At 38.2% G+C, this 19,802-nt stretch overlaps 2 protein-coding genes across 9 annotated transcripts in view; one reads left to right on the top strand and one right to left on the bottom strand.

The window, feature by feature from the left end:
• The window catches only part of gchfr (GTP cyclohydrolase I feedback regulator), a 149,945-nt gene extending 146,960 nt beyond the window's left edge, over window positions 1-2,985 (bottom strand). Inside the window, exon 1 of the mRNA XM_059649310.1 lies at window positions 2,782-2,985. The gene's annotated coding sequence lies outside the window, so the exon portion shown is untranslated. The remainder of the gene's footprint in view (window positions 1-2,781) is intronic.
• LOC125455417 (regulator of microtubule dynamics protein 3-like) overlaps window positions 1-19,802 on the top strand; it is a 224,728-nt gene that overhangs the window by 93,896 nt on the left and 111,030 nt on the right. The gene's annotated exons all lie outside the window — the stretch shown is intronic.

The following is a 19,802-nucleotide window of genomic DNA, read 5'->3' as shown; positions in this document are numbered from 1 at the left end:
CAGCTCATAAAGGAATGTTCACAGGGCTCATTCAAGGTCATGAAACTTGTCAAATATTGTTCTAAACTTTCCCAGCATCTTTTCCCATCCTGTAAAATCTATTTTCTCATGCAGCTGTCGAATACCATCATTAACCTTTAGCTCTTCGGCCCATCCTATACATTCCACCCTGATGATATTTAACAGCTGTTGTTACAATTGCAAATGGGAGATGCAAATCAGAAATTGCCGTGCAAGAACGTAAAGTAAAAGTCTGTAACCTGCACTAGAAGATTAAAACAACAATGAAAATAACTAGCATCAATACAAAGAATATAACAATAGTGTATCATCAAATTAATGATCGCAGTGTCCTTTAGGGCCCAATCCTTAAATATATACACCACCCCTAATGTACAGTCAAGGCCTTAATGGAACCGGCCAGTCATGCAACCCAAATGAGGGACCAGAATATTGTTTACATTTTTTCCATTTAATCGATTTACATAATTTGTTGTAAATTTCAATTTATTCCACATTCAGGTTCCTTAATTTATGTTATTTTTAAATCCTCCAGTTCTGTATCCACAGATTACTTCACCCAGTAAGAGTAAAATAACATTATATGTGGACCGAAAATTTCTCCAGCTCTCTTCATCTGTATCTGTCTTGAGGATATTTCTTCAATATGTTTCCCTCCTTGCCAATTTTATGAAAGATTGTATTGTTGGTAACCACCTGTAAATGCAGATACCCCCTCGAGCTACAATATACATGGTAAACACTGGACATCATACAGACGTTCAAGATCGGGTATCTGTATGTCATCCGATGGGCCCTTTCACTCAGGCCACCATTACTCCCCCCCAGAATCCATTTCTGTATTATTTTGACATAAGATTCGATCACACTTTTTATTTGGATTGTAATTCTTTTTACATCCCTTTCACTACAACTATTTTTACAGTCAGTTTCTCTATGGATTTTGTGTCAGTGTCTTACTGTTTAAACCATGTTTTTGCGCTCTCCCAAGCCAAACTAATCTTTTCTTCGAGTAGGTATACATGTCGGAGACCTGTTCTTTGGTGCATAATTTTTGGACCGTCTCATATTTGTTACCTCCAAGGTAACATTCACTTTTGCACACTTACATCAGAATCCTGAGACCACTTCACACATTCTTGACTCCCACATGATCTTATCAAATGACTTATGAGATTTTACTTATTTCTCCGCGTATGGTCCTGATGCCTCGGGTCATGGCTTGATTACCAAATCTTTCTATCTTAAGAGGAAAAACAAAGACACAAGCATCACCAAGAGAAAGCTATCAGTTTGATGCTTCCATCTAAACCTCAATTGTTTTTACAGTAATATATTAACCTGGATTGCCGCTTCAACCCGTTATTCTGTTTTTTTTTGTCTGTTACTTTATCTCGTACAATTCTGCAAATTAACTATTGCCACCATATCTAAGTCCAGAGATCTATAAACATATGTAGTCCATGGAACATAATCTTATAATATTTTAAAACAGAAGTCAAACATTTCTGTTTTTGATTCAGGCACAACATACTTTGTTTGTTCTTTCTCTAAGATGACCACTTTTTTTTAAAGTTACTTGATGAATCATTCTAGATATTGGATGTATTTCTACATAAATTTGTCCAAATTCAATATTCTGTTTACTCCCTTAAAGTTATTGACCACTTTTGTACAGATTGAAGCCATTGAGACTGTGTGCACGTACTTCATCGTCTCCCAGAATCCATTTAAGTTTTCAGGTAACTATTTCATCTAAATATTTTAGAACACCAGGGCATGCGAATCTTAACGTAGGTTTTGTCATGATGTGCTTAACTGTCCCCAGGCTCAATAGTTTCAAAATTCCTGACACACTCTACAATTGATATTTCCACACTGCTTCCCCAATACTGACTTGTGTTATAGATGAATTGCTTGTTGGGTCGAGCGTACCTCAACCATTACTGTGTTGCAATGTTGAAATTCTGCAAGTGGGCTCAGGCTTCAGTATCTCCAATTCCTTAAAAAAAAACAAATAAGCTCCATCCATTCCGCTTCAAGCAGAATTGGTTAATTAGTATTCATCTACTATGGATTCAAAAGCAGATAGGGTGTAAACTCCTGCATATAATTACATCATCTGTCTTTCCTCCTCCATAAAGGAATGAAAAACCAACCTGGTTGTTAAATTTGCCTTTCTGAAATTCCTCTCACATGGGGAGTTGCATTTTCAACATTCCAATGTCCCTATCACTTGGATATTAACAATGAATCAATCCTATCATCAGGAATTAAAGACTTACTGTGTTAAAACAGCATTTGGATGTTCAATCTGACCGGAAAATGAAATTCCAAACATGGAATTAAACTTTACCAGGTCCAAATACAACATGGAGCCACTTCCAAAAGATACATTTCTACCAACTTTACAGACCAAATTTGTGAATCAACATTTCGTAGATTTTTGCTTTACACAATCAGTAATGTTTCTTAGGAAGGCCATTACATTAATCTTACCTGTCCCACACTGATACAGGCTCACAACATACTTGCAAAGCACCATATGTTCCCAAAATGCAAACTAACTTCAAAGTATCCCCAGATCTCAAGCTCTAGGGAACAAAAACAAATAAATTGTACAAGATGGCATTTAGGAATAAACAAATAAAGATCCATTCAAATCAGACTGCAAAGAGTTAACACTTTTACAAGGTTCAGTGCATTTGCACAGCACAGAAACCTGGATGCCAGTTCTCTGGTTCTCGAGTTATAACTTACCTTCACCCTTTTGGGGGTCCTATTCAAGCTAAGAAAGTAGCCACGGACCCGAATCCAGAGTCTGCCACATTCCATCCCAGAATACAGAAGGTCACCAGAGCATCAGGCTGCCTTTCCCTTCTCTTAAATATTTTCGCGAATCCTATTACTCATTGCCAAAAATGTCTTGGATCACAGCGTGTATTCAAGCGGATCTTTTCACATTTGGTGAAATATAACTAAGAGAAGGCTTGACAGTAGCAATTTGCTTAAATATGAATCTTTATTAAGTAAGAACCTTCGGCTCGTAAAGGAACGTTCACAGGACTCATTCAAGGCCATGCGACTTGTCAAGTATTATTCTAAACTTTCCCAGCCTATTTTCCCATCCTGTAGAATCTATTTTCTCATGCAGCTGTCGATTATCATCATTAACTTTTAGCCCTTCGGCCCATCTATGCAAGACCCCATTGTTGCACTGAAGCTGTATTGTCTGTTTAAAAATAAGGGAATTCACTGCAGGGAAGAGGTGAACACTGCAGAAGAAGCTCACCACATGCTCCAAACTAAAGGAGTTCTGTGATTAATGAATATCCTACTTGGAAGGAAGTATTTTGAGCTAGGAATGTAGACAAAAATGGGCAATCTCAGGAAGGAAGAAGATTGCACTAAAATTTAGCATGCACTAAATCATGCACTTTCCATTTTGGTGCTATAGGACATATGATGAAAATGCAGAAAGCTGGAATTCCTGCAAAGAGAGATTCAATTATTTTGTCCAACCTAAGCTAATTAAAGATATTACAGTTGTACATTCATTTTTGAGTATTATGAGGGAGAAGTGGTACAACCAGAGAAACTGGGTTCCAGACTTAGGAAGAAATACTTGAAACCCCATTTTTCACCAAAACAATTTGTGAATGCTGAAAGGTTCAAATTCAGAACAAATGCAGTGAGCATAATGGTAAATCTGTCTTCTGGTTCACAGTAATTTTAAAGAAGTTAGCAGAGCACTGCAAGTTCAGAGACAAATGGTGCTATCAGAGGCAGACTGTTGTGTGGCTTAAGATGTAAAGCAATCCAAAAGTGATTATTTAGGAAAAGGAACCTAGATGTAAAGCACTGGAAACAGCAGTCTTGATGGAATTAACAATCAAGGAAGCTCAACAGCTATGCTTGAGCATGGGAGCTCACAAAATAGCAGTTGATGGATGAGCAACCACAGACTCAAAACTCAGTGTGGAAAACAGGTCACGCAGCAGCAAATTGCTGGTATAAAGAAACTATATATAGAAATTGTAGCGTAAAAGGGCACCATTGAATGTGTGAGAAAGAAATAAAGCAAAAGTACAGAAACTAAAGAGTAGGGAGAAAATGGATACACTACAAAAAGGAAAAACCCAGACTCTCTGAAGAGGAGCAGTTATTAAACATACTGGTGACACCAACCAACACTCACTCTCTTTCTGAACAGCAAACCACTAAGAACGGAGCTGTACCCCAGATTGATGCATGAAAGTGTGCTTCACAAGTGCTTAGTTACATTGTGCAGCAAATGGTATTAAGAACATACACTGACGAAGGGGTTACATTAATATGAATGTTCAGTTATACAGTCATCTGAAGATTTGTCCTTGCAATGTTGTCAAAGGAAATTTTCCAGCTTTATAGGGAAGAACATGGTTGGAAGAAGTCAAGTTCAATTGAGTTGAATCAACATAACAATATGGACATGAGGTACAACTTCCATCTTGGATAGCTGTCTGTGATCTCACATTAAATGTAACAAGTTTAGGCTTTCCACTTCCAAAATTCTCTTCTGATGGAATGTGACTCCCTCATCAAATGCTTGTTTAAACTTTCACTGGTGAACAAGCAAAAATGTTCAATAAATAATTGTACAATAATTTTATTACCACAGCCATCCACCATAGTGGTTTCTTCAACATTGATTAATCACTCTTTTGTCCAGAATTTAAGGGCAAATATTGATGTCCCATGTGTGAACATCAGATGAATAGTGTAGTTGAGGAGTATGAATTGCTAAGTGCATTGCTGAACTTGCTCAGTTAAATTCCTTACCAGTAACCCTGATGAACCATTCCGATTTTGGAACTGCTGTTGTGAAAACATCTTGCTAGATAGAAGTCTGTTCATCTAGTAACATTGAAGTAAAAACGTTTGAGGTGGTAGTGCCCTAATTTTGCATACTTTTTAGATATTTGGAATAGTTTCAGAACTATTACCAATATCTTTGTTCCAATCTAATTATTTTGTAATGCAAGACCCTGTAACCCAGTATTGCCCTTACAAAGCGGGCAGAGTAGAAATATGAGGCGGATGGAAATGTTTTCATCCTAGACATTGAAAAATATGTTGATACGTTTGATAAAGACATAGAAGAAAAATTATATGAAATTCTCATATATAGGTTAGAGTTGCATTTTACTTAATTTTAAATGGAAATTTCATTCCCACTTTGGAGAAAAATAGTTATCGTAACCATTTTTATTTCATTTTGTCTATTTTAAAAAATAAAATTTCACTCAAGTATTGGGTCTTGATGGTACCTGTAGCATTTATTTGAAAGAGGTAATGTGTGAGAGATTTGAAGTAACAGAGAATTCAACTTTAGTTAAGTTCCCTAAGTATCTCCAGGCTGTAGTCTTAAATGTTTACCTTTTCCATGATGGATTAGCAACTTAGTCAAGTTAGTGACTAAGGCGTAAAGACTTGAAGGATTCCACTGTGGTCAACCCAACAGTGTACCAAACCTGATGATCCCTTGGTTTGGTGTAAATAGTAATGCACAGTGATCGCAGCATTGCAATGAAAAATGCACTCATTAACACTAAATGACAGGATTTGTTTAAATTTTAAAGCAGGTGCATTAATTCTGGTCAGGATATTCCCTTGAGAAATGAACGGGCACACCACATAATGTTGTCTGCAATCCCTAGCAGCATTCCTGAGTCCGGGCAAGATTGAAAGATTATTGTTAGTGCTGCCTCAGTTTCTAGTTCCTTCAATATCCTTAGATGCTTCTCATTTGGTGCTGATGTTTTGTCAGTTTTATTTACTGTTAGTTCATTTAATACCTCCTCCTTTCAATTTCAAACACTTCTAGTCATAGGGTCATATAGCACGGAAATGTACCCTTCGCTCCAATGAGTCCATGCCGAACTTGATCCAAGCTAAAGTAGTCCCCCTGTCTGCCCCCAGCCCATATCCCTCCAAACATTTCCTATTCATGGACTTACCCAAAAGTCTTTTAAACGTTGCAGTTGTACTCACATCCACCGCTTCCTGAAAGTTCATGCCATACGTGAAGAATCATTGTGTAAAACATTTATCCCTCATGTCTTTTTTAAAATCTTTCTCCTCTCACCTTAAAAATGTGTCCCCTAAACTTGAAATTACCCATCTGAGGGAAATGACAACCATCACTAACCATACCTCTCATTATTTTATACAGTGACTAAATTGCCTGTTCTGTCACCATGGCTTCGGCAGCATCTGTTTTGAACATAAAACCAGATTCAGAGTATTCTTTTAATACCTCAGCAATGACCCTTTGCTCCATATGTAAGTCCCCTTTATAGTCTCTAATTGGCTGTACTCTCACCACCGTCGACTGTTCATGTGTCCTTACCAAACTTTGAGGTATCCTTTTATGTTCGGTACCCTTTTTTTTGATAATCCCTCTTTAGTTAACTTAATTCCTACACAACCTGTTTATCTTTTTTGACAGTCCTTTGAAGTATCAATCTCAACCTTGCTGTCTTAAACTGCATGTTAAGTAATGAGATTTTTTTAAACTTTTTTTTGCATACTGCTGGCAAAATGACATGTTTTGTAAAAACTTTTCTGAATGTTTGCAGATGAGACAAAACTTGGAAGAGTTGAACGTGTTGACGATAGTGTAGAACTCATAAACAACATTGACATCATGATAACAAATTGTGGAACTGGAGGAACACAGCAGACCAGGAACCCCCGACCTGAAATGTCAGCTTTCTTGTTCCTCTGCTGCTGCCTGGCCTGCTGTGTTCCTCGAGCGTCACACTCTGTTATCTCTGACTCCAGCAGCTGCAGTTCTTAATATGTCATTGACATGGTGGTGGAGTGTGTGGATAGGAAATTGATGAAGTATAATGCAGACCAGTGTGAGGTGGCACACTGTGTATGAAGAATACGAGTAAACCATATAAAAAAGGAGTACTATTCTAAAAGTTGTATGAAAGAAAGAAAGATCTGTCAATAAAGCATAGGGGCTTATTGATAGATCTATAGAGTACAAAGGCAGTGAGGTTATGCAGAGCTTATATAGGACATATGTTAGACCTTAGGTGAAATAATATGGTCAGTTCTGGTTGCTGCACTGTAGGAAAGATGGGAATGCATTGGAGCGGGTGCTGATGAAGTTTGCAAGAATGGTTGCAGTATTGAGAAGTTTTGCTGGCCGTCTGCATTGTATCAACTCTGATTTGTCAGTCATGAGTGATATTTGAACCAATGTTAATATTATAGGCATATTAACTGTTCAGTGTGTCACTTACAAATATTAGAGATCCCAGACCTAGATATTTCTTCTAGATGTTTTCTAGATAGAGAAAGTCTACCGCTGAAAAAGCCACTTTTTGATGAAAGCTTTTCAGGATGTGCTCTTAAGACAATTTGCAAGAATAGCAATTCAAGGGTAAACAAATGTAACTGTACGTTCTTAGGAATCCCTGTTTTCGATAATTGCAGTTTTAAAATAATTGGACCGTTAATGTAATGCGGAACAGTCGACATTCATCAAAACTTATGTTCGTGGTTTACAGGCATTTAAAATGTTTCTTTTTGTATGACTTTTAAATATGTAATCATTACACAATTAACATACGGCTATTATCTAGGTTACACATTTCAAAAGATTATACACTTGAAAAGCAAAGTTTATCCTAGATTGTGGCATATAAGATGACCAATCTTTTCCATCTCAGAAGTCATGATTTTGCATATACCTGGAATATAAAATGACTCCATCCCGCCACCCTTGTAAGTCACTACAAGCTGCCCTCCTGTAAATGGTAAGTATTCATTATTCACCCCACAAATGCCAGCTTTTCTTATTTTTAAGGAAGATGGTGATCAAGTACAAGCCACAGCCTCTATTGTGAAAATGCAAGGGTGTTAAAGACATGTTCACACGGCAGGACTCAGAAGGTAAATGACGAAAATAAAAGAATCTGGATGTGAGTTTGCTCGCTGAGCTGGAAGGTTAGTTTTCAGACGTTTCGTCACCATTCGAGATAACATCATCAATGAGCCTCCGACGAAGCTTCGTCGGAGGCTCACTGATGATGTTACCTAGAATGGTGACGAAACGTCTGAAAACTAACCTTCCAGCTCAGCGAGCAAACTCACATCCAGAACCTCAACCTGAGCTACAAATCTTCTCAACTCGATAAAAGAATCTTCCAACAAAACAAAGGAAGAATAAAGCAAGTTCTCAGTCAAAAGTCATGATAGTTGTTAACTTATTATATAACTGAGCTGTAACAAGGGAGTTCAGTATTTGTTACGAAACTGGTGTGAGAATGTAAGAAGCAATCCATCTTGAACACGATGCCCAAGATGAGAGCAGCAAGCCATTAGTCAAATCTTGAAAAGCATGTTTTGGAATGGATACTGGAAAACCATCAGAAAATTTTCATTGTCACTAGAGTACAACTTTTATGTATGCTTTTAAATGATGTTTTCAAAAATGTATGATTTACATATATCAGTGATGTTATTTTAGAGCTTGGATTTCAAACTTGTGGCATATGGATAGTTGTCTTTTTTGTGAAGTTTAAAAACTGGCTGAGTCACTATTTCCAGAAACACAACTTTTTAAAACCTCTGTATATCAAAAAGAGCAGATGACATAAAGACCTCTGGAGTGATAATGGATGTTTTTATTGTGGGGGCTTATGACAGAGAGGAGAGAGAGAGAGAAAACATTAGCTATTAACTGTAGCAGATCCTAGGATGAACAGGTTTGTAAAAATATTGTTAAAAAATATTGTTTTGGGTTCACTTCTAAGAAAGACCTGACTGAAGTCAGAGTTGAGTATTGTCTGTCCTCAAAAAGGAGATTGTGCAGTTCAGTTAAAGAAATAAATTAACTCAGTGAAGGAATTAAGTTTGTGAAATTTTCATACCAGACGATTTGGTTAGAACTCTTCAGGTTATGACGAAACTGAGAAAGATAAAGTTTTCAACTATATGAATAGTCAAGAAAAGAAGCCTCTGAGGAACAGAATGAGAAGTAGTAGTCAAGTCAAACCTACAGATTTGATGAGGAAGGATTTGTTCTACTGGAATTTTAATAAACTGTAAAGTGCTGTAAACTGGGAGGAGATGGAATTTTGTTTCCCATATGTTTTGAAATCTTTCAAACTGTTATATTTAATTTGGTTCGTTTCATTTAATTTTTATTTCTTTTGTACAATAAGCTTTTTTTCTTGTTAAGGCCAGTTCTGCAGCCTTGTGTGCTTACATTTCAATGAAAGACTGCCTTGTTAAATTGAAAGAAAAGTCTAGATATCTGGCCAGATTTCATTCTGGGATTTGACTTGTCCAGTAGCATTATCAAGTGGATCCATCGCAATGGGCCAAATCAAATGCTGAGTCCAGCTAAGATTTTGGAGCAGCAGCAAGTTGATGTATTCGTTTTATGGATCAAAATATCTTGTGTTGCAGCAGAAGACCGAGATCGTTCAGGGACTATAAAAATCCTTCCTGCCAAAATGATCAGTTTACAGTGATTGATTGTCAAACAGCTGCAAAAACATTAATACTATATCAGCAACCTGGATGGAGTGCCAGATTTCAATAGGCCATTCAAGGATCATGTTTGCACTAAATGAAATGGTGAATGGTGGATAAAATCTTGACAAAGAGTAGAAATATACATGCTGCTCCAGTTACTGGTTAATGTGGTTCAGTCATCAAGTTGTGGAATGCTTCTCTAATGCATAAACTTTGATCAAACTCTTCAAAGAATATTCCAATTCAATAGAAGTAAAGGAAAATGCTTTGTTGTGGAAGAATGATTCTGAAATCAAATATGTCTCAACTGATGGTGCCATAGCCAAAGTGACACAGAATTAATTTGCTGAATGCATTGTGTCAGCCAGCAAAGACAATAAAATTGAATGGTTATAAAACAATTTATTTGTGGTTAAAGGTATTTTTGTATTAAAATAAATTATTCCATCAACTGTGCCACATTAATTTTGTATCAATTATCAGTGTTAGTTATCTTCACAGTTCAAAACAATGACCACCCAAACCCTTGACTCATACTTGTGCTCGGTGTATAAGTCAATCCTTATTTTTGGAAAGAATTAAGGAGGAATTTTGACTTATATGCCAGTGTCCATAATTTATTAACTGCTATCCCTTATTTTACTCTGTAGCCTTCTCCCACTCTCTGGTATTCTACAATCTTAATGCTCCTGTAATTCTGGTCTTCTCTGAACTCCTGATTTGAACTTTCAGCCGCCTAGGTCCAAAACTCGGGTTCCCTCTGTAAACCTTACACTTCTCTGTATATGTTCTTAAGTCCTAGTTCTGCAACCAAGCTTTTACTCACCAGTCCTAATGTCTCCTAGTGTGATTCCTGTGTTGAATTATAGAACATAGAACATTACAGCACAGTACAGGCCCTTCAGTCCTCGATGTTGTGTCGACCTGTCATACCAATCTGAAGCCCATCTAACCTACACTATTCCATGATGCCATGAAAAACAAAACCACAGAACACGATGCAAATAATGAACTTGTAAAGTGTAATGGAGCATTTTAATATGCTAAAAGTGCTGTCCAAATAAAGGTTGCTCAGCATAGTGCTAATTATATATATTTTTTCGATTCTGGTTTGCGTTCATTTCCAAAATCTATTTTCTGGCAGTCAAGGAGTGTGGAGAACTAGGTTCCTAAGATTTTGGGTATTGATGTTTTCTTTGCAATTTGCATAGCAAGTACGATAAAGTAAGGATCTTGACTTAACAAAAAGGAAGGCACTTCTTTCTCTGCCATTTACTTCATATCATTTTCTTTTGCAATTGATTACTTCATATTGTGATGGAAACCTATGGAAACTGAGGAAAATCACCCACAAATGCCACTTTTTCGTGCATTGGTGATGCCAAGTATCTCTGAATTCTGATGAGATGTAAAGCTAAAACAAGATATTCCTTTAACAAAAACAAAAATTTCTGGAAAAGCTCAGCAAATCTGGCAGCCTCAGTGGAGAGAAATCAGAGTTAATGTTTCGGGTGGGGTGACCCTTCCTCAGAACCTCAGATCTTTCTTTAACTGTACTGTCCACAGCCCTCCCTAAAATACTCCCTGACATCATCTAATTCCTGTAAATTGGCCCATAGTTACATAAACAGTATGCATGCTGAATGGAAATTTTAACATGCAATGACTTGGAATCTACACCAGGTCTTGACATTAAATTTTAGAATTCTCTTGAGTAGCTTGAACATGTTAGCTATGGCTGCTTCAGCAGTGCTGCCAATGTAATTTTGTTAAAATTATAGTTGATGGCTAATTAATTAATTTATTCACTCACTGTAATTGTTTTTCATTTGCTTCTGAATTCTTTCACCAGAATTAATTTGTGACCAGTTCAGTGTCCAAGTGGCACCAACCATGAGCACATTTAATCGGACTCCATTCGTAATGCTAATCACTACTGAACAAAAAGGTTAAACCTTGCGTCTTAGTCCCTTCTATTGAAGAAAAGAGAAATTATATTTGCTAGACTAGTATACATCATTCACCTGTCAGCCACTTAGAATACCGTACAGAGTACAGTGTTGGTCATCTTAGTAAGAAATATAAGGCAAGGTTTTAAATCCAGCCACCCTGGCAGAAATGGTGCAGATAATGATGAACGGAATGGTTGTACTTAAACAGTGGCTGAATGGGAGTCATTACATTCTAGCAACTTTTCTGCTTCTCTCCAATGTTGAATCTGCTAGAATTCTGATAGGATCCACCGCATAGGAAAGGAGGGCTTGATTAAAATGTAAATGTCACATTGGTGAAACATAATTCTAAGTTAACACAATGCCAGACCCACCATTGAATCATGGCAAGGAGAAGCAGCAGTGCTGGAAGAAGCCAAAATAGGTGACATTTTGACCTGCGGGGGTCAGAATAAAGATGACTACTCTTCAGGGTCTATGTAGAATCTGTCCACCACTCATCTCCAACTCTTCTCCCCTAGAGAAGAGCCCCTAGCCCCTATTCCACTATGACCTTTCATAGCCTTTGCCCAATAACTTTTGATGGGAAGCAGACATTTTGACAGTCAATTGTCAAAGAGTTAAATCTTGAGAAAACTGACCAGTTTAGCTCAGGGAACATTTCAACAGCTCTTTGGCTCACAATCTTAACTGACTGTTACAAATCATCAATACAGTATTACCTAGTGTTGGGTTTCCAATGATTTTTAATGTGAGAAAAGTCCTGATAACTCACTGTCCTGCAGTGTCTGTACAGAACATTTCTGGAAATAATCTTTAAGTTTTACCTTGGGCTGTTGTCTGCATGGAGGGTAACCAGATCTATATAGCAGATAGGAAATACACTCATGCATTTAAATACTGAATGATTGTGGCATGTACAGAGCTTTATTCTGTTTTGTTTATATTTGAACAAGTCAGGAATCTGAAGTCAAGATCTCCTTACGTATAGTACACAGAGGTGCACAGTTACATTATATTTTCAAACTTGTAATGTTAATAGATCAAGGAACAGGGCAGGCGTATAAACATATAAGTCAGTCATATTAAAATACTATATTTGTTGTTTGGATCTATTTAGTTGGATAAATGAAAAATACATTATAGTATTACACAAGTGACCAGAATCATTACATCTAAGTTGATAGATCTGAGTGAAGTAGAGCATAGAAAGTAGTTGCCAAAATTCACTGGAAGAAGCAGGTATGAAAGTCAATTTTCTAGCCTAGTTAGCTCCTTCCATTCAGTGCAGGGGCTGCTGAAATTTTGTGCTTGGTAACTGCGCCCTTTTATTAACAAAGCAGACCAAGAAAATAAAGGTTGATTTGACTGAGGAATGTGCATAATTTGTTCACTTTCCACAAACTCCTCCATCCTTTGGGGAAAAGAATCATCCAGGATAATTACCATATGAAGAAAATTATGCCTGAGCAGCCAAGTGAGTTCCCATATTTTGCTTTGTAAGGGCCCCTGCTTTGGAATAATCTGGTGTTTCTCACAGCAGAAAATGTTAGAATCTCCATTTATCTATTATTTTAATGGTTTAAAACAATTCCAGACCTTTTCTGCTTGCTTTTAATTTGTAAGGAAACTGGTTAAGTTCTTCCAATTATAATTTTGCCTGAAAGGTTTCAATGCCACAAATCACCCGTTTCTTCTTGAAACAAAACTTATTCAATCCTGCCTCACCTGAGCCCTCACTGTTAGCTATTTCTCATTGCTGAAATCTTGATTATGACTTTGATCACTATTGAAGATCCTTCTCTGAACCATTGATTTATTGGGAGGATCTGACTGATCAGAAAATTAGATTTCAGTCAAAATGCATTCACAAAGTTGTTGAAGGGTCATTGAACCCAAAGTGCTAACTCTGTTTTCTCTCTACAGATGCTAGCAGACCTGCTGAGATTTCCCAGCAATTTCTGTTTTTGTTTCACAAAGTTATTGGTCTACATTATAAAAATATATCAGAGGTCTAAATTAAAAATATATTTGAGCATCTGTGTTGTATAACTAATGTTTGGGCCCCACACCTCAGGAAGGACATACTAGACCTGGAGCGTGTCCAGCAGAGATTCACATGGATGATCCCTGGAATGGTAGGTTTAACGTATGATGAATGGCTAAAGATTCTGGGATTGTACTCATTAGAGTTTAGAAGGTTGAGGGGAGATCTAATAGAAACTTACAAGATAATGTATGGCTTAGAAGGGGTGGCGCTGGGAAGTTGTTTCCATTAGGCAGGGAGACTAGGACACGTCGGCACAGCCTTAAAATTAGAGGGGGTAAATTTAAAACGGAAATGAGACGACGTTCCTTCAGCCAGAGAGTGGTGGGCTTGTGGAATTCATTGCCACGGAGTGCAGCGGAGGCCGGGACGTTAAATGCCTTCAAGGCAGAGATCAACAAATTCTTGATCTCACAAGGAATCAAGGGCTACAGGGAGAGTGCAGGGAAGTGGAGTTGAAATGCCCATCAGCCATGATTTAAATGGCGGAGAGGTGTTGATGGGCCAAATGGCCTTACTTCCACTCCTATGTCTTATGGCCTTTATAGAACAGGAGTAAAATTCCACTAAACTTAATCTAGTAGCCAAAATGTTAGATGCATGAAACACAACCTTCCATCCTATTTGTCATAATACTTGGGCAGCCCCTGTACTCTGTAAAGAATGTGAGAAAACAGAACGTGGTGATTTTCATTCTTTATGCTGTTTGGCAGGCTGTTACTCATTTGAGAATCATTGTGGACCTTGGCTATTTACAATGTTACAATCTCCATAGAGACTGATCACTTTTTTAAAAAAATCGAACTTTAGGTTACTTGATGAAGGAATGCTGTCAAGATTTCACATCTGTGAGAATAAATTACTAAAAGCACTACTACGAGCATATTTTATTTTCTTTTTTTAGGCAAATGAGAGGAACATTCACAGTTTATGTTATTAAGTTAGTATCTTGGCTTGATTCCCCAATTTTATTACAGTTCTAGACAAGATGCTGCAAATTTTAAAGCTCCCAGGTGATTTAGATTAGATTCCCTACAGTGTGGAAACAGGCCCTTTGGCCCAACAAGTCCACACCGTCCCTGCAGCATCCCACCCAGACCCATCCCCATATAACCCACACACCCCTGAACACTACGGGCAATTTAGCATGGTCACTTCCCCCCTAGCCTGCACATCTTTGGACTGTGGGAGGAAAGCGGAGCACCCGGAAGAAACCCACACAGACACGAGGAGAATGTGCAAACTCCACACAGACAGTTGCCTGAGGCTGGAATCGAACCCGGGTCCCTGGCGCTGTGAGGCTGCAGTGCTAACCACTGAGCCGCCGTGCTGCCCTGGCAATGGAGCAATGAATTGGTTACCTTTCTCTATTCAACTGCCACTTCGGTTGGTTGCAACAAGGTTAATTTGGAAAGGACCACTTTCCTTGTGCATGCATTTCTCTTAGACTAAATTAATTTATACTTTAAAAGAAGCCAGTTTAGCAACTCTTTCCTGAGTTAACAAAAGAGTAAATGTGGTTTCTAAATTTGAAAAGAACTAATAATGCAACACGAGCTTAGAATTAATAGGGGAGTCCAGAAAAGATTAAAAAAAATAGGTGAGTGTCTGAATTTCTTGAAAATTAGGTGATGGGACATTGTGGAAACTGCATTGTCTGATGTAAAAAGCAATGATATTGGTAGGCAAGTGGTTGATTTTCATTTGCATAGCTTTACAGATCAGCTGAAACACATTATTCTTTTCCCTTTCAACAATTGTTTTGATTGCTTTCTGGTCTTCAGTAATGCGAGAAACTCCATTTCATTTCCCCTGCAGCTCGGGAATGACTAAAGGGTTTCTCTGCAATGACCCTCCTAGCATACGATTTTGCCCACTTGAAAGTCAGACCAGGATTGAAGCTGATTTTTTTAACCCCTGTTCTTGAAAAGAGGAACACATAAATATGTCTGCACCTTATGATATATTCCACAGGAAATGACTGTCATTTCAGGGAGGCATTGTGGCTCAATATTTGTCTCTGGCACTGTGTGGGTCTGGGTGGGACACTCTTCAGAAGGTCCGTGTGGACTCGATGGGCTGAGCGGTCTACTTCTACATTGTAGGGATTCTACACTCTCTAGCCACTGGAAATCATTGTCTGGTTTGTTTTGACTTGCCTCTTTCCTATTAAAGAGTTGTTATTTAACATTTCCATGGTATCTTAAGAGCTGATATTTCAGAGTTTCTGTACAAACTTATATCCATAGTCATCTTTTTGGTGTACTTCTTTCAGAAAAAAAGAAATTGTAGTTAAAAGTTCAGTATGTCTTCAGGGTTTGATCCATCATCATGGCAATATTTCTCACTCATTTGCACTTGCCATGGAACTACAGTCTTTATGCCAAACAGTCCATAGTTACTTCCAATGGTTCCTTTACCTGTCTTTGCTGATTAGTAACTTTGAGTAACCGTTAACTTGTGCTTTCTTCCAATTTCAGAGACTTTGCTAAATCTGCCACTAGTAACAAAGTCTGTTCCATGATATTTCGTACTCATGGCTATACCAGGACCCATCTCCTGGAATCCTTGAATTGCTGCAGATATGTCACTTTGACTAGAAACTATCTGCCTTCCATATCCTGCTGTGGTAGCTCACAAAACCAAGATCCATTCCTTCCTATTGACCATGTAGAACTATTGCTGACTGTCATTGTTATGTATTGATTTATGTGCTATAATTGCACAGTTTTAATTTCCATACCTAAGCACAACCTACTTGCCTTAGAGCGGGTGCAGCAAAGCTTCATTCATCAATTCCTGGCATTTGAAGATTGTCCTGTGATGGGAAGCTGAGTAAATTGCATGTATACTGCCTTGAGTTTTCCCTTTGAAGAGTGAGAGGTGATCTAATTGATAGGTATAAGATTCCAAGAGAGCTTGCAAGAGTCATAGAGTCACTGTCATAGGGTCATTCAGCATGGAAGCAGACACTTCGGTCCATGCTGAACATAATCCCAAACTAAACTAGTCTCACCTGCCTGCTCCTGGTGCATATCCCACCAAAACGTCCGTATTCATGTACTTATCAAAACGTCTTTTAAAAGTTGTAATTGTACACGCCTCCACCACTTCCTCAGGAGTTCATTCCACACAGCAAACCACCATCCATGTAAAAAAAATTTGCCTCTTATGTCTTGTTTACGTCTCTCTTCTCTCACCTTAAAAATGTGTCCCCTTTTCTTAGAATCCCCCATCCTAGAGAAAAGACAACAACTATTATCTCTATCTATACCTCCTATTATTTTATGAACTTCTATCACATTGCCTTTCAACCTCCTACTCTCCAGTGAGAAAAGTCCCAGCCTATCCAACTTCTTTTTATAACTCAAAAAAATGATTTCCTTCCTGGTAAATCTCATCTGAACCTTCTCTAATTAATATCCTTCCTATAACTGGGTGACCAAAACTAGACACAGTATTCCAGAAGAGGCCTCACCAATGTCCTGTACAAACTCAATATGACTTCCCAACTCCTTTACTCAAAGGACTGTGCAATGAAGGCAAGCACCACCTGCCTTTTTAAACAGAGGCCTTATCCTGTTGTTTTGGTGCCTATGGGGTCATTATCTCAAGATAAAGGTTCTGTCATGTAGGATGGATATGGAGATATTTCTTCACTTAGATGGTTGTGAATCTTTTAAAATCTGTGCCTCTAAGGGTTTCAAATTCTCAGTTGTTGAGTATATTCAAGAAAGATGAATCAAGCACTGTGGGAATCAAGAGGGAAAGTGGAGTTCAGGTGAATAGCAGTGGAGTCATAAGGATCCGTAAGGCCTAGCCTAACTTGTTTCTAAAATGTGCAAATTTTATAAGGAAGGTCCACCTTATATCAAAGTCTTCTTTACTTAGCGCTCAGTGAACTCCTGCCAAGTGAAAGCTGTGGTGAGAACTCATTTTCCTTTTCCAGTTGGAATTATGAAACTGGTACAAAGGAGCCAGTAATTCTTCCATAGTTTCACCATTTAGGATACTTAGTCAGGAGAGTGACAACAGAATCAAACAGTAAAATTACAAAACAACATGCTTGTACCATGGGGCACTTCTTTCAGCCAGTCTTGGGTGGAGATTAGAGGGTTGCTCATAGCAGTGAAGAGGTCTTGTAGAATGTTATGACGCAAAGGAGGTCACTCAACCCATCGACTCTTTACAAGCTCTTTACAAAAATAACTCAGACAGCTCAGTCCACTATTCTTTTCCCTTATTCTTGCGGCTTTATTCAGTTTAGATGCTTATTCAATTCCATTCTGAAAACCACACTTGAATCTGCCATCACCACTTTACCAGGTACTGTTTTAAAGACCATAACAACTCATTGCATATAAAGGCGTTTGAATTTGCATTTGTCAGTTTTAGTCATTTTGTCAAGCATCTGCAATCTGTTTTGTCTAGTTTTTGACCCTCGTAGAAATGAGAGCAGTTTCCTTTTCTCCCATACTTCATAATTTTGAAAACGTCTATAAAATTGATTTATTATCTTTTCTAAGGAGATCAACTCATCTTCTGCGATCTACCAAGAATTGAAGGTCCTTGTCCCCGGAACTATTGTAAATCTTTCCTACACCATCTGGGGTAAAGCCTTCTCATCATAAGTTGTAGTGCCCGGAAACTGACACAATACTCTACTGTTATGATGATTCTTAAAAGTGCTCACCTAGTTTCCTTACTTTTATACTTCTACCCTGAGAATCCCTGGCATCTTATTTTCAACCAAATGGCAGAAGTGCATGTAATAAAAGCTCTATATGTCAAACAATGGGAGATCAGTCAGCAGCCAGGAGGGAAAAGGAACAAAATAGAAATCAATCAATACTAACATAGGCCAAGTAGGGCAGCATTAAGTGAGCAAAACACATAGGACAACAGCAGATAATGGTAGTTGTAGCCTTTTATCTGTTTTGACATTAGACCTTGGGTAATCTAATGCATCTCTGGAATGAGACCTTGGTTTATCACATCCATCTCTGGGACAGCAGGTCATCTGCCCTGCTTTGAAATGCCCTTTTTTTTTAAGAAAACATTTTTTTCTAATCAACCAGTTCAGAGATGTTGTGACACACCTTGGAAGGAGGTGGGACTTGAACCCAGCCTCCTGGCCCAGGAGTAGGGACACTGCTACTGCATCACGAGAGGGTCACAAAAGCCTACTCCACCTGGTATTCCCAGGCAGTTTCCCACCCAAGTATTGACTAAGCCTGAGTCTGTTTAGTATTCCAAGATCGGACAAGCATTTTCAGACTTCTATGGCTGTAGGCAAATGCCCTTTGATTCATGTGTATTTCTGATTCTCAGATTATTTACAGTTAGAGATTGGACTATTGTGCCAAAAGGAAGTGGAGACTTGCTAAAGATGACATTTGTGGTCTACTGCAGCAGAATAAAAATGAGGATGTTTGAGTAGCTTGCGGAATTTTACCTGATGCTAACAGGTTCTGTGCATACAGTAATTTTGGAGCTGTATTATTTTGGAACCTCCATGCCACGCCTTAGCATATTATGATGCTAGTATTTGGTTTAAGTGTCACTGGTTCAATTGGAGCAAACAGAGACAGTTGTACTGTTCTAATTTTAGTTATATTTCTTGGTCTTTGATAGGTCTTAGGCTGCTAGGTACACTGTGAGAAATGAGGGAGATGGAGAGCCAGCATTGTGTATTCGAAAGCATTTTTTCATACATCAGAAAAAAGATCGGGGACATAATTGTTTCTCTTGTATGTACAACTGTCTCCCAAATACTGCTGTTGTCAGGATCTGTCTCTTTGTGCAATTTCTTTTTCATTCATGGGATGTGGGTGTTTCTGACTTGGCCACCTATGACTCCAAGCAATGGATAATTTTCCCCTGATTCTCATTGAGTCTGGTTTTGTTAGGGCTTCCTGATACCATGTCAGTCAAATGCGACCTTAATGTCAAGAGCAGTTCCTGTCACCGCATTAGTAGAATTCATCTCTTTTGTATCTGAGTGATCCAAGGCTTTAATGAAGTCAGGAGTTGTCCGGCCTTGGCCGAACCCAAACTTGGCATTAGTGGACAGATTATTAGCAAGTGCTGCTTGATACTATCGTTGATAATACGTTTCCACCACTTTACTGTTGATTGAGAGTAGGCAGATGGTGCAGTAACTGTTACATTGGATTGGTCATGAATTTTTTTTGGGTACAGGACATGCCTTGGCAATTTTCCACATGGTTGGGTAGATACCA

This window comes from Stegostoma tigrinum, chromosome 10 (assembly GCF_030684315.1).
Source record: "Stegostoma tigrinum isolate sSteTig4 chromosome 10, sSteTig4.hap1, whole genome shotgun sequence".
Taxonomy (NCBI): domain Eukaryota; kingdom Metazoa; phylum Chordata; class Chondrichthyes; order Orectolobiformes; family Stegostomatidae; genus Stegostoma; species Stegostoma tigrinum.
This window is presented reverse-complemented; position numbering and strand designations above follow the sequence as displayed.